The 14,112-nt window shown below is 47.8% G+C and overlaps 1 long non-coding RNA gene across 1 annotated transcript in view; it reads right to left on the bottom strand.

Annotated features, from left to right (window-relative positions):
* Positions 1-316: 316 nt before the first annotated feature.
* LOC310764906 overlaps positions 317-14,112 on the bottom strand; it is a 29,659-nt gene continuing 15,863 nt past the window's right edge. Inside the window, exons 2-3 of the long non-coding RNA XR_014549342.1 lie at positions 12,414-12,635; positions 317-1,074 (exon numbers count right to left, since the gene is read on the bottom strand). This is a non-coding gene — a long non-coding RNA (uncharacterized lncRNA). The remainder of the gene's footprint in view (positions 1,075-12,413; positions 12,636-14,112) is intronic.

Raw genomic sequence — 14,112 nt, 5'->3', positions numbered from 1 at the left:
CATGGACTGCAAGAAGATCAAACCTATCCATTCTTAAGGAAATCATCCCTGAGTGCTCACTGGAAGGACAGCTCCAATACTTTGGCCACCTCATGAGAAGAGAAGACTCCCTGGAAAAGACCCTGATGTTGGGAAAGATTGAGGGCACAAGGAGAAGGGGACGACAGAGGATGAGATGGTTGGACAGTGTTCTCGAAGCTACCAGCATGAGTTTGACCAAACTGCGGGAGGCAGTGGAAAACAGGAGTGCCTGGCATGCTCTGGTCCATGGGGTCGCGAAGAGTCGAACACGACTAAACGACTAAACAACAAGGGTGCATTTGCAGTCAGCAAATATTGTGCTTTTCCTGTGTGTGTATCTCACTATTTGCCACCCACATCTATGGTCATGACATGGCCCTTTCTTTTTTTCCACAGCAGGGAAAACTGATGCCATCTCCTAGAGCACTCTTGGGCAATCCTCTGCATACCAGATAAACAAGCCTATCAATTCAGCAATCAGAAGATGCTCTCGGTTAGTGATGAAAGAGCTTAAACCCAAGCCTGGGTACAGATGACACACTAAGCAACCGCCTCTGCACACTTGACCTCTTTCTGCTCAATGCACTGTAGAGAGTTTCTCATTCTCTTCCTCTCTCACCTGCACTCTGCCTCAGGTTAGTTGGGTGGATTGGGCCCACGGAATTTTGCAAGTTAAAAAATTTAAAGTTCACTTCTGTTGTTTGGTCATAATGAGGGTGGGCAGGTATAAGGACTTGTGATGGGAGTCTGCACTCCTATATTTACCACTACACCGCTGGGGCATCCGCCAGTTAGACCAGGGACCACATTTCCTTGTCGACAGCCTTTTGCAAAGGGCTCATGTGGTGGACATGGCCAAAACAAAAGTGGGCGTGTCCAAAATAGGCATGGTTGTATCTCGTACTGAATAGGACCAGCACACACCACACACACACAGCAACATATCCCTCACATACACATTCACATAAGAAGAGCCTGTTGAGCCAGGCTAATGGTCCATCTAATCCAGCATTCTGCTTTCACAGTGGCTGGCTAGATGCCTTCAAGCAGGACCTGAGCACAACAAGTAAGAATAAGAATAATTTATAACCTGCCCATCTGGCTGAGTTTCCCCAGCCCCTCTGGGCTGCTCCCAACAGAATATTAAAAACACAATAAAACTTCAAACATTAAAAACTTCCCTAAATGGCTGTCTTCAGATGTCTTCTAAAAGTCAGATAGTTGAATTCCTTGGCATCTCATGGGAGGGTGTTCCACAGGGCAGGCGCCACTACCGAGAAGGCCCTTTGCCTGGTTCCCTGTAAACTCACTTCTCGCAGGGAGGCAGGGGCGTAGGAAGGGGGAGCGGAGGGGGCGGGGCACCCCGAGTGCCATTCTGGGAGGGGTGACAAGATGGCCCCTGCCTCCCCCCAGCTGTAGAGCGGCCAAGGGCGCGTGCCGTCCGTACGGGCTGCCACTCTCACGCGCCGTCTGTACAGGATGCCGCTCACGCGGCAGCCTGTACAGTTGCCGTGCAAGCGGCAGCCTGCACGGCTGCCACGCACGAGTGGCAGCCCGTACGGACTGCGCATGTGCGGCAGCCTATACAGACTGTGCATGCACAGCATGTTGCAATTGCGCAGTCTGTACGGGCTGTGCTGCCCCGGGTGCCGGAGAGGGTTCCTCCGCCACTGCAGGGAGGGAACTGCCAGAAGGCCCTCGGAGCTGGACCTCAGTGTCCGGGCTGAACAATGGGGGTGGAGATGCTCCTTCACGTATCCCTCATGTGGTGGTTTCTAGCAGCTGGTATTCAGAAGCACTACTGCCTGTACTGTGGAGGCAGAGTTGTTCCATTGCAGCTAGTAACCTTATCCTCCTTGAATTTGTCCCATCTGCTTTTAAAGGCCACCACCACCTCCTATGGCAGCAACTTCCGGAGTTTTAACTATGTGCTGCATTTAAAAAAATGATTTCTTTTATCTGGCTTGAATTCTCTGACATTCGGCTTCACCGGATGTCCACATATTTTGGTGTAATGAGAGAGGGAGAAAAGCAATTTCCCTGCCCACTTTCTCTAGGCCATGCATAATTCTGTCAACTTCTATCGTGTCACCTCGCCTTTTGTCTAAACTAAATTGTCCTGCGAATACATGCTGCCACACATAGCCCTCTCTCAGTCTCCTTCCTCCCTGCTCTCTCTCTCACACTCTCTCAGCACATTTTTCACTTTACCAGGCTTGAAAAAGGCTCCTATTGGAAGTAACCGGAGTCTTTCCCCAAGCCTAAATGTACCATTGTGGGGCATTTTCAGCAGGGTTAACCCTCCCCTATTGGCTACAGTAGGAGGCCTTTTCTAGCCTATTCGCAGTGGTGGGTGGAGGAGAAGCTTTGGGGTGGATACGGAGGCTCCACCTGGCCCACTGCCCAGTGGTTCTTCTAGGGACCAAAGGTTTGTCTCCTTATAGTGTAACTTCCTGCATTTCTAATGAATCTGTCGGTATCTGTGCCAAGCAGCCATTAGAGGGCACTATGCGCTTGCTGAACTGGCTGCAAATCAGGCATGTTCCACACAGGCCAGCCCCTTTTGCCATCACATAGTCATATTTTATTCTCCACAGGAGGCTCTCTGGCTTTCTTGTTCAAATAAATGTTCCGACCTCTTTTGGGAATTGCATGGGTCTTTAAGGCAAGCTCTGTGTAGCCAAGGTGCCGTATACGTTCTGGAATACAGCACAAGAAATTCGGCACATTGCTGACTGTTCTAGGGGCTTGTGGAGGCGCAGCATGGCATAATGCCATGCTGTGGCTGGTTCCATAAGAACTGTGGAACTGCAGGGAACCCTGGAGGTCATCCAGTCCAACCCCCAGCTATCTTTCCCCACAGATTTCAGCTCAAACAGACTTAAAAGGAATGATAGATGAGAACAGGAGTTTTATTGACTTGTACACTAAGTACACTAAGGGACGCGGCTGGCACTGTGGTCTAAACCACTGAGCCTCTTGGGCTTGGCGATCAGAATGTTGGCAGTTCGAATCCCCGCGACGGGGTGAGCTCCCATTGCTTGGTCCCAGCTCCTGTCAACCTAGCAGTTTGAAAGGACGCCAAAAGTGCAAGTAGATAAATAGGTACTGCTCCGGCGGGAAGGTAAACAGCATATCCGTGTGCTGCTCTGGTTTCGGTGTTCCATTGCGCCAGAAGTGGCTTAGTCATGCTTGCCACATGACCCAGAAAAACTGTCTGCTGACAAACACCAGCCTCCTCGGCCTGTAAAGTGAGATGAGTGCTGCAACCCCAGAGTCGTCTGTGACTGGACTTAACTGTCAGGGGTCCTTTACCTTTTTTTACACTAACTTTATTGCATACTGCCTTGGTATTTTTCATGAGCTTATAAACGTTTTTGTAAATAAATATTCTTATAAATATAACTGTTTTATCTATGCATGGGCTTACCTCAGTTTTACCTTCTTGCATATTTTGCTACTTTATATTGGCTGCATTATAGGGTTGCCATATTTAAAAAGTAAAAACCAGGGCACCCCGAAAGTTGTGCTTTTTTCAGGAAGACCTCAGAATTGTTGAGCTTTTCGTTAGGAAACCACCAAAATTGGTGAGCTTTTAGGAAAACCTAAAAATTTAAAAAAAAAACCCCGAAAGACAATTTTTTGATTGACCTGTCTAAGATCTAGGACAAAGCGCCACATTTCAGAAATTTCCCTCGAACATCAATTCCACCTTTGAAATCCCAGTTGAGAGCCAGCGTGGTGTAGTGGTTAAGAGCGGTAGTCTCGTAATCTGGGGAACCGGGTTCGCATCTCCGCTCCTCCACATGCAGCTGCTGGGTGACCATGGGCCAGTCACACTTCTTTGAAGTCTCTCAGCCCCACTCACCTCACAGAGTGTTTGTTGTGGGGGAGGAAGGGAAAGGAGAATGTTAGCCACTTTGAGACTCCTATAATAATAATAATAATAATAATAATAATAATAATAATAATAATATCTTTATTGTCATTGCCCCCTCTCAGGGACAATGAAATTACTTGACTGCTCCATAAAAACACTAATTAAAACAATACAGTATAGTACAGCAAGGAAGATTAGATGACTTTCAAAGTCCAGGCTTCCCATTCAGGGCTGAGATCGCTCTGGAGAAGAAGCTGTTCTTAAGACGGCTCGTTCTTGTCTTCATCGTCCTGTATCTCCGTCCCGATGGCAGGAGCTCGAAGAGACAGTGACCAGGATGCGATGGATCTTTTACTATGTCCAGTGCCTTCCTATGGCACCTTGTGGCATAAATCTGCTCTAAGGTGGAAAGTGGGCAGCCAACAATGCTCTCTGCTGCCTTAACAACTCTGCACAACCCCATCCTGTCCTGGGTAGTACAGCTTCCGTACCACACACATAAGCCATAAGTGAGCACGCTCTCAATGGCACAGTGATAGAAGGCAAGCAGCAGTTTCTGCGGAAGATGGTTTTTCCTTAGAATTCTCAAAAAGTACAGTCTCTGCTGCGCCTTCTTCACAAGCCCCCTTGTGTTGACACTCCAGGACAGATCCTCTTGTAATTCAATGCCCAAAAATCTGAACGTTGTTACCCTCTCCACACAGACCCCATCAATCAAAAGTGGCTGGATATTGCTCTTCTGTCTCCTGAAGTCCACCACAAGCTCCTTTGTCTTCCTTGTATTTATGAGCAAGTTGTTAGCTCTGCACCACTCTGTCAGCCGCTCCACCTCATCTCTATAGTCCATTTCACCCTCCCTTTCAGGGATGAGCCCAATCACGGTTGTGTCATCTGCAAATTTGACAACCCTATTACTAGGGTGAGCAGCGACACAATCGTACGTGTAGAGAATATAAAGGAGCGGACTGAGTACGCATCCCTGTGGTGTTCCTATGTTAGTCTTAAGCATTTTAGAGGTATAAGGGCCCAACCGAACCCTCTGGGAGCGGTCTGACAAAAAGTCCAGTATCCACCCACAAAGTGATAACGGAAGCCCCAGATCTTCCAGTTTAGACATCAGACGTTGTGGTAGAATGGTATTAAATGCCGAGCTGAAATCTAAAAAAAGCCATCTGGCATAACCCCCCCGCTGCTCCAAATGTGCAAGGACGGCATGGAGGGCAATCGCCACAGCGTCCTCTGTCGATCTTTTCGTTTTATAAGCAAATTGGAATGTGTCCAGTCCCTCTGGTAGGCAGGCAATGACATGATTTCGTACCAGCTTTTCAAAGCACTTCATGATTATAGGTGTGAGTGCTACTGGACGAAAGTCATTCAGATCTTCCGGGTTAGGTTTTTTTGCTATTGGAACGATAATAGAGGACTTTAGGCAGGATGTAACAATAGCCTGGGCTAGGGATCGATTTAAAATCCCAGTGAAAACTCCTGCTAGTTGATCTGCACAGTCTCTCAATACCCTTCCAGCTACCCCATCTGGCCCTGTGGCCTTCCTTGGGTTGATTCCCTTCAGCACCTTCCTCATCTCTTCTTTTTCCACAGAGACTGCTACATTCCTTTGTACTGATGATGGTGATGGTAGTGATGATGGCAAAGCCTTCCCAGGGAGTGGTGGTGGTGGTGGTAAAGCCTCAGCAGGTGTTGCTGCAGATGTTACTTCAAAACGGGCAAAAAAGGCATTCAAATCCTCTGCGAGGGATGCCCCTCCCTCGTCTGCCAGGGAATCCTTGGATTTATACCCTGTTAATTCTTGTACCCCTTGCCACACCTGCCTGGTGTTGTTACTTTGTAGATGATTCTCCAGCCGCTGTCTATACGCCTCCTTTGCTACACGGATACCTCTCTTTAGATCCGCTCTAGCTAAGCTGTACAGCGACTTATTTCCACTTCTGAAAGCAGTATTTCTTGCCTTTAGCAACCCCTGGACCTCCCTTGTCATCCAGGGCTTCCTGTTTGGGTAGATCTTTATCCGGCGCCTCTGTGTTACATTGTCAGTGCAGAACCTGATATAGTCCAACACTTGCTCAGTAAAGGGAGTGAAAGGCGGGATATCAAATCCAAACTCTTCTTCTTCGTCTTCTTCTTCAGTAATGTCCGTGATTGTGTTGCAAGTGTGGGCTGTCAGATGACATGCATATGTTTGCTCATGTGAGAATGCTTGATTGGTGAGTGTGAAAATGTGTTCTCTTCTTGCTGTCATAGACAGAATATTTCACTTGTAAAATAACCCTCCTTGCTTTGCTACCACAAATATATATAGTGCTATGATTCTAGAAAATAAAGTTTGGTGCACAGAGTGTGATTGCAGCTATCCTCCAGTGTTAGTGTGGATGTTGTGTGCTCACCTTTCCACCAATAGAGAGGGGTGTTCCGGGTGGGGGGTGTCACAAAACCTGTGTGTGAGATTTCATCAGCCTTGTTAGCAGCTGCAGGGGCTACTTCAGGAGAGGTGGTTAACTTGCAAAAATCGCAGAGGCTTGACTTCTCCTGCTGACTTGAGGTTCCAGAGGAGACAGATTGCTGCTGTTATGTTTTCTGCTTTTCAAAGTACAGTGCCATTGTCTTTTCGTTGGACATGATGCATGGACTCGCTTTGACTGTGGGCAGAGCAATCCAAACCCAACAGGGCATGGCAGAGTTTCTGAGACACTGCTGCATCTTCAGTCCTGTTGCTCACACTGCCCAAGGTAGAAGGTGGGGGGAGAGGCAAATTGTTGCATGTGTCTGGATTTGAGTCTGCTGTTGCAGGATCCAGTCTATCACAGGCAGGCTTCAACGCTCCCCTTCGCCAGAATGCCCCACTTGGGTGGTGCTCTCACCTGTCAGTGAGTTTGGTGGGCAGAATGGGGATCTCTACGCCTGCACGGTGATGCTGGTACCACTCACTGGGCTGAAGTCAGCAGGGCAAGGCGCAGGGACATCTCCAGCCAGTCCAACTCCCTTGCAACCCATTGCAAAGGGGGTTTGGATTGTAGTCTTAAAGTGTTCAATACAGATGGTTGCCATAGCAATTGCTACACTTGGCAGACTGCTACTGAATGCTGCCCGGTATCCACAGCCGCCTGTGACAAGCCAGTTCAGCATCAGAGGAGTGCAGTGGGAAAAGGCATCAATCTCAGAGGACTGCATGTTCAAATCTTTTTTTTCAGCTCTTACATGACATATGAAGTGTCACAAAGCAACCAGACAAAGCACTTATAGAACCTGTTTCAATGTGCTTTGCATAGTACAAGAACTCTGTAAATTAAGCCAGGATTATTTCCCCTACAACTGCAGAAAATAAGTCAAGTTTTTTTTGTGTGTATTTTGTTTTGCTTTGAAAGGCAATGATACCTATTTCTTGCAGCTGAGATTTTCTCACTCCTTGAATTGTTGGCTGTTGCTGTGTCAAAACTCTAAAACTGTTTGTCTTGCGTGTGTGGATGTTGGCAAAAGAGTCAATTGTCGAGAATCTGGAAACAGATCATTAGGGAGTCAGCTACCTCGGTTTGTGGACGACTGGCTGTCTCTCATGAAGTTGGCACTCCTCTTGATCATTCCTCAACCATGATGCAAGTCTAGGCTAAAATAAGTCTCCCCCCAGGGTCCACAAGAAAACTTGGGTTCAGAGAAAAGGTAAGTGACTGGGGATAGTGTTGCTTCAACGCCAATGTTCCTTCATTTTTGGAAATGAATGAATCCACTGGGGTCAAGTTTGCAGCACATCCTGAATGACACATAGTTTATTGGGCAAAAACATTAAGAGTTAAGGAAACCTCAACTTGTGGACACAGAATTTTTAATTTCCATTGAAGACCAACCTCTCTGGGGCTGAAAGTGGGATTTGGCAGCCATTGGCAACATTTTATTAGGATTAGAGTAACTTCCCCTTCCAAACCCATGTGAAGCAGCCGGAGGAACTCAGAGTGTGCATTTGTCACAGAGTGTACATTCCTAAGGATCTAAGGTTACTGTGATCCCCGTGACATTTATATCTGGCTGTACAGATGGCTTTGCATGCAGAAAGTCCCATGTTCAACCCCAGCTTCTCCAGGTATGGCTGGGAATGTCGGCTTGCCAGAAATCCTGCAGATCCACTGACAGTCAGTGTGGACAATACTGAGCTAGATGGACCAAGACTCAGTATACGACAGCTTTCTATGTTCTTATGCAGGGTGCATTTGCCACATTTATATATGCACACACAACACGGTGCTATGGGCAACTACTTCTGGCTGCAGCTTCCTTTTATTAGGAAGATTGCTGGCTAATTGCTCAGGATGCCTGGTTGATGTTTATGCAAAGGGAAAGGCTATGTGAAAGTAACACACTGCCTCAGGAACTGATCCTAGGTCTCTCTGTGTGAAAAACCAGCTTTTTAGACAGCAAGCATGCTCATAGCAAGCTGCAGGGCCAGCCCTACCATTAGGTAGAGTGGGACAATTGTCTCTGATGATAGGTGCTAGGGGATAGCAGCAGCAGCAGCCTGCTGGCTGTTCCTCCTGAGCCCCCAGGCATTCTCCCCTGTGGGAGCATAGAACTGTGTGTGCTGGGCAGTCTTTCCTGCACCCCTGTCACTAGATTGCTTTCCTCAGGTATGCTGTAGGATAAGGCTACAAGTAAGATTCAACTGGCAGTCTAGTCTGCTTCTCTGCATGGAATGGGAATAGAGTGAGGTGTCATCTTGTCCTTTGCCTCAGGCTGCAAAATATCTTGGGCCGGCCATGGGAACCTGTGAGGTCTGGAAGAATCTTGGGGTGTCAAATCCCTCTCTGGAGATCTGAAGTGTGGCACTGGATCTGCTCCCTTCTTGAATTCCTATATTCTGACTTCCACCTGCGCTCTGCTTCCATATTTGTAAATAAATCAAATATAGTTAAAAAGCAATATGTCTCTAGTGATCTCTCCTCCAAGAAGGAGCCATGCCCTGATCGCTGTGCCCTGGAATGTCATACTGCTTGGGGGAAGTGGGGAGCATATAACAATGTTATAGGTATACCTAAAATATGGCTTTAAAATAGGCACGGGGAACCTGTGGCTCACAAGATGTTTTTGGACTCTAGGTCCTATCAACTCCCAGTGTCCCTACCATTAGCCATGCTCGCTGGGACTGATAGGATCTAGAGTCCAAAAGCATATCACGAGCCAATGGTCCGCGTGCCAATTTCTCCTGTTTCACTGCAAAGGATTAGACTAGATTACCCCCAACTCTATAATTCTATTATTTTCTATAATCACAACCTGTAAGGCTAAGCTTTCCCAGTCTGATATTACAGTCTCATAGCTTTGCTGCTCATAGTCATCATTCACAGGGCATTTGAAGCACTGTCAACAACAATCTCTGAAGAGTGGAAAGTCAGCTGGACTCCCAGGTCTCTCTGATGAGCTGCTAACTGCACTTCAGAGCCAACAGGGCTGCAGGATCTCTTCAACTATTTTACGGGCATAACATTCAGGCCATGCAGAGAGGCCAAAGTGGCAAACCACATAGAGACCTAAACATTTCAGAGTGTTGCCACCCAGTGTTTTTACAGGGGTCGGTTTATGAGCCATCGGTCAGCACTTATTATAACCGCTTTATGACCTCTTTGGTACTTGGTCGTATAAACACACCAGGATGGAATTAATAACATCGCATCACACAAGACTGTTATTTTAGGCTGTAGGGTAGGTTGCGGGCAGGCATAACTGTTGCACTGCTAGAGTCCAGTTATGTACTTGAGGTCAGATAAACCATTCATGGAGGTAAAAATGTGCTCCTAAATAACTTGAGTGGTCGTGGTGGGAAGAGCTTGAAGCCGAAGGAGGAACATCTCTCTCTCTTATTTCAGCATGCAACCTGGCTTGGTATGGGCAGCCCAACTATTTCACTGGATCAGGGAGAAGCATTTGCTGTGTAACCATTAGCATTAGGCAGGGTCAGCCCAAGACAATTTGGCACCTGAGGCAAACCACAAAATGGTGTCCCCTTCCACCCAGGGAAGAAGGGGTGAGCGAAGATCTACACATAACAAGTGGGGAAATAAAGATCTATATTGGGAACAAGGGTAGCAGGAAACCAGCAGTGCCTCCTATACTATAGAGGTGGCCTTGGGGGAGGCTGCTAAGGAGGCAGAAGATCTGGCCTCCAAGGAACATGCCCCAACTCTTGCTGCCAATCACTCCTTGAAGGCCGGATCTGCTGCCCCTGTGAATCTTGCCGCCTGAGATGGTCGCCTCACCTTACATCATGAGTGGGCCGGCCTGGTATTATTGTAGTCATTATTGGAAAAATGGGTCTTTATAGGAACGCAGGTGGCGCTGTGGGTTAAACCACAGAGCCTAGGACTTGCCGATCAGAAGGTCAGCAGTTCAAATCCCCGCGACGGGGTGAGCTCCCATTGCTCGGTCCCTGCTCCTGCCAACCTAGCAGTTCGAAAGCTCGTCAAAGTGCAAGTAGATAAATAGGTACCACTCCAGCGGGAAGGCAAGCGGTGTTTCTGTGCGCTGCTCTGGTTCGCCAGAAGCAGCTTAGTCATGCTGGCCACATGACCTGGAAGCTGTATGCCAGCTCCCTCGGCCAATAAAGCAAGATGAGCGCCGCAACCCCAGAGTTGGCCACGACTGGACCTAATGGTCAGGGGTCCCTTTACCTTTATAGTGGTCTTTATGAACCACTATGCCTAGTGGGCTTTATAACCTATTGCTAGTCTGCATGGTGCTACCCTAAACATGCATGTTATAGAACTTGAAATTGCACCCCTCAGCTTTTTCGTGGAGAGATGAAAACACAGCAGGGGTGAAAGGACTAAATTCACCTCTGGATCCCTCTCTGGAACACCTGGTTGGCATTCTGCTGATTTCCTAAAAGGGATCCTGGCAGCTAGATCAGGGCAGGAACCATGTGCATGGTGCTTGGGCCAGAATTTGAGTTACTTTGGCTCCAAAAGTTCCTCAGGCATGCAGCATACTCTGCCCTGAGCACAGGGCGCCATTGGAGCAGCCCCACCCCTTTCAGGTGGCTCAGAATACGATCCAGATCTGGTAGTATTTGCTTTATGTGCCGGAGTTTATTTCTTGTAGCTGCAAGGAGTGCAAAGAGGGGCAAAAAAGGTGGAAGATAGAAGCAAACAGGAACTAGGCAGGTTCCCTTCATGGCTATTTTTAAATGCTTCAAACAGCTCCAGCTGGCCCAAATTTAGAAAGGAAAACAGAGGGCTTCCTCCCTTTCCTTTCAGCTATTTCCCAGCATGTGTTTTTATGGTCCAATGGGAAGAGGGGAGAGAGAGGGTACAGAGGAATGCACTTCATTGGCAAATGAACACCCAGCCGCATCCTTGCCATCCATCCATCAAAGTTAGTAGAGCAGGCTATGAAAGAGCCTTGTCATAAACTCCTGGATATCACATTCTAGTGCCTGTTAGGGTCCATCTTCGGCCTCAAACCAATAGCTGCCCCTTCTTCTTCCAGGTGTGCTGTACTTTGCTTTGCTAAATAATGTCCAGTCTGGAAGCACACTTTCAGGTTGGACAACACACTTTTTGCAGACGTTCCCTGGCTCCATCCCTAACATGGCCAATAAGGCTCAAGTGCCCCACAGTTGCCAGACCCAGGGAGGCCAGGCTGATGCCTCCCCAGCTGTTGCCGTTGTCTGTGGGCCTCCTGTGATGTCACAAAAGGACATGGTGGTTGAGGGGAAAGAGGGTCTCCCCCTGTGACATCACTGGGCCACCCCTAGATCTCAGGAGCCTCCCAGAATCTCAGGTTCTGGGAGGTTCCTGCTCTGGCAACCTTATTTGTCACTCATATGCTGAAATGATCATATTCTGAGCCACCTGAAAGTGATGTGTCTGTTCCAAGAGCTCCCTGTGCTCAGGGTTTGAAGCTGAAGTAACTCAAATTCTGACCCAAGCACCATGTACGTGAATCACATATTATAGAGTTGGAAGGGACTCTAAGGGTCATCTAGTGCTACCCTGTCCAATGCAGCATGGTTTCTCCCCTGATCTAGCTCTCAGCATCCCTTTTAGGAAATCAGCATAATGCTAACCAGGTGTTCCAGAGCAGAATCTAGAGCTGGATTTAGGCTCTTCCCAATTTACTATAGTTCGTGTGATTTCTATCCCAGCTTTCCCCTTGAAGGAGCCCAGGGTGGCAGTTTTTCCCTTCCAGCCCCTATGCTGTGGACCCGGTCCAGAATGGGATATTCTCTGGGTGTTGTATGTGAAAGCATGAAAGAGACAACATCTCTGCTGCAATGTGTCATTTGGCCCCAACAAATTCCAAGCAACCTTCACCCATCCTCCTCCCCATCATCCTCTGCCATTGCAGATTGCAGCCACTTCACAACTTTGGTGTGTGTTTAAAAAATATCAAATCACACACACAGAGAGAGAGAGAGAGAGAGAGAGAGAGAGAGAGAGAGAGAGAGAGAAGTTGTTGGGTGAGTTCAGCTCCCCCCCAAGCTTCAGACTCCCCACTTGAATTCTATAGGTACCCTCCTCTCTGAAGGTCCAGGGAGCAGGAGACAGACTTCTGCTTTCCACATTAGCCATGTCTGCTTGGTGCTGAGTTCTTTCTCCTTCTCATATTTGGAGATGCAGGCAATGGAAACTTCAGCTGCTGCCGCATTCCACTAAGAAATTCTTCAAATTCCCCAGCCTCCCCGGGGTCCTGCCTTAGTTATTTCACATTGTATTATTCCCATCTGGAAACTGATCTGAAAACAGAGGACTAGATTTGAAACAGAACTGAAAATCAGTGACAGGACAAGGAGATTTTGGGCAGAGGCACGTTAACCAGGAGACCTAAATGTCTACGTGAGCTCTTCTGTTCTAAGGGGAAGAAATTGTGCCAATCAGACACATCTGCTTCAGTTGTTTTGAGTGATATGTTTTGTCCCACCTGCTTCCTGTAGGATCAAGGACAGAACTGTTTGTGTGACCTCTCCTTGCACAGTGGTGGACACCCTGTGGGTTTTCTTGACTGGACAATGTCAATGCCAAGGGGAGCATTTGTTGGGCTATGCTGAATATTTCTTCACCCTAGGGCTTAATTTGTGTAGGGACACTGGGAATAGACAAAAGTGCCCCAATCAGGTGCAGTGTGGCCACATCCACCCTATACTATTAAAGCACAAGTTAAGCTACATTGCTTCCCCCAAAGAATCCTGGGAGATGCAGTTTACCCCCACAGAGCTACAATTCCCAGCACCCTTAATAAACTACAGTTCCCAGGATTCTTTGTGTTTCAAGTGTTTGATGTGGATGTGAGTTTCGGTCCCCCACTGAATGACAACAGAGAGTTTTCACAATCAAGGATTACAGGAAGCGGCTTCCAGATCAGAGAATACTGTGTCCAGGCAAGCTTGAGTCCCATCATCTTTTCCTACCCTTGAAACACTGCTTTATGGTGCAGAAGCTGCCACCTACTAGAAGCCGGGCCCATCCAGCCTTACACAGCAAACGCAGCAACAACATGTCTTTGCGTTTAAGCCAAACACCTTTTACAAATTACTTCGCATGCTTTGCATTCTCAGCCTCTTTACATGCACTTCAGTTACTCAGATTGATCGTGGCTGGAGCCGGAGTAATTATATTTCCCACTGATTTTGAATTCAATCTGAGCCGCCGTCCTCCCCTTCCCGTCCGCCTCCCGATACAGGATGTTCTCTTGGCCTTGCATAGTTTCCAGGCGACATCGTTGCTTTCATAACCAGACTAGACCAAAAGTTTATTTTTCTCGGCTGAATCGTACAAACACATAACACAAGACACACTCTCGCACACAGGTTGCAGCTGCATCTTTACTGAGTTTGCTCAGGATGCTGAGGAAGGAAGACCCTTCTTGGACTGGTTTATATAAATTGTATATGAGTGAGAGGCCACCAGATATGTTAAGGATGGAGGGCAAAGGAAGAATATCTCCAAAGGAACCACCACAGCAGGGATGGAGAACCAGTGGCCTCCCAGATGTTTAGTAACATCTACAACTACTACCTGGGACACGGGTGGCGCTGTAGATTAAACCACAGAGCCTAGGACTTGTCGATCAGAAGGTCGGCGGTTCGAATCCCCTCAATGGGGTGAGCTCCTGTTGCTTGGTCCCTGTTCCTGCCAACCTAGCAGTTCGAAAGCACGTCAAAGTGCAAGTAGATAAATAGGTACTGCTCCGGCGGAAAGGTAAACAGCGTTTCC

This window comes from Podarcis filfolensis (assembly GCF_964270895.1).
Source record: "Podarcis filfolensis genome assembly, chromosome: 6".
NCBI lineage: Eukaryota > Metazoa > Chordata > Lepidosauria > Squamata > Lacertidae > Podarcis > Podarcis filfolensis.
The sequence above is the reverse complement of the archived record's forward strand: the minus strand, read 5'-3'. Positions and strand labels throughout refer to the sequence as shown.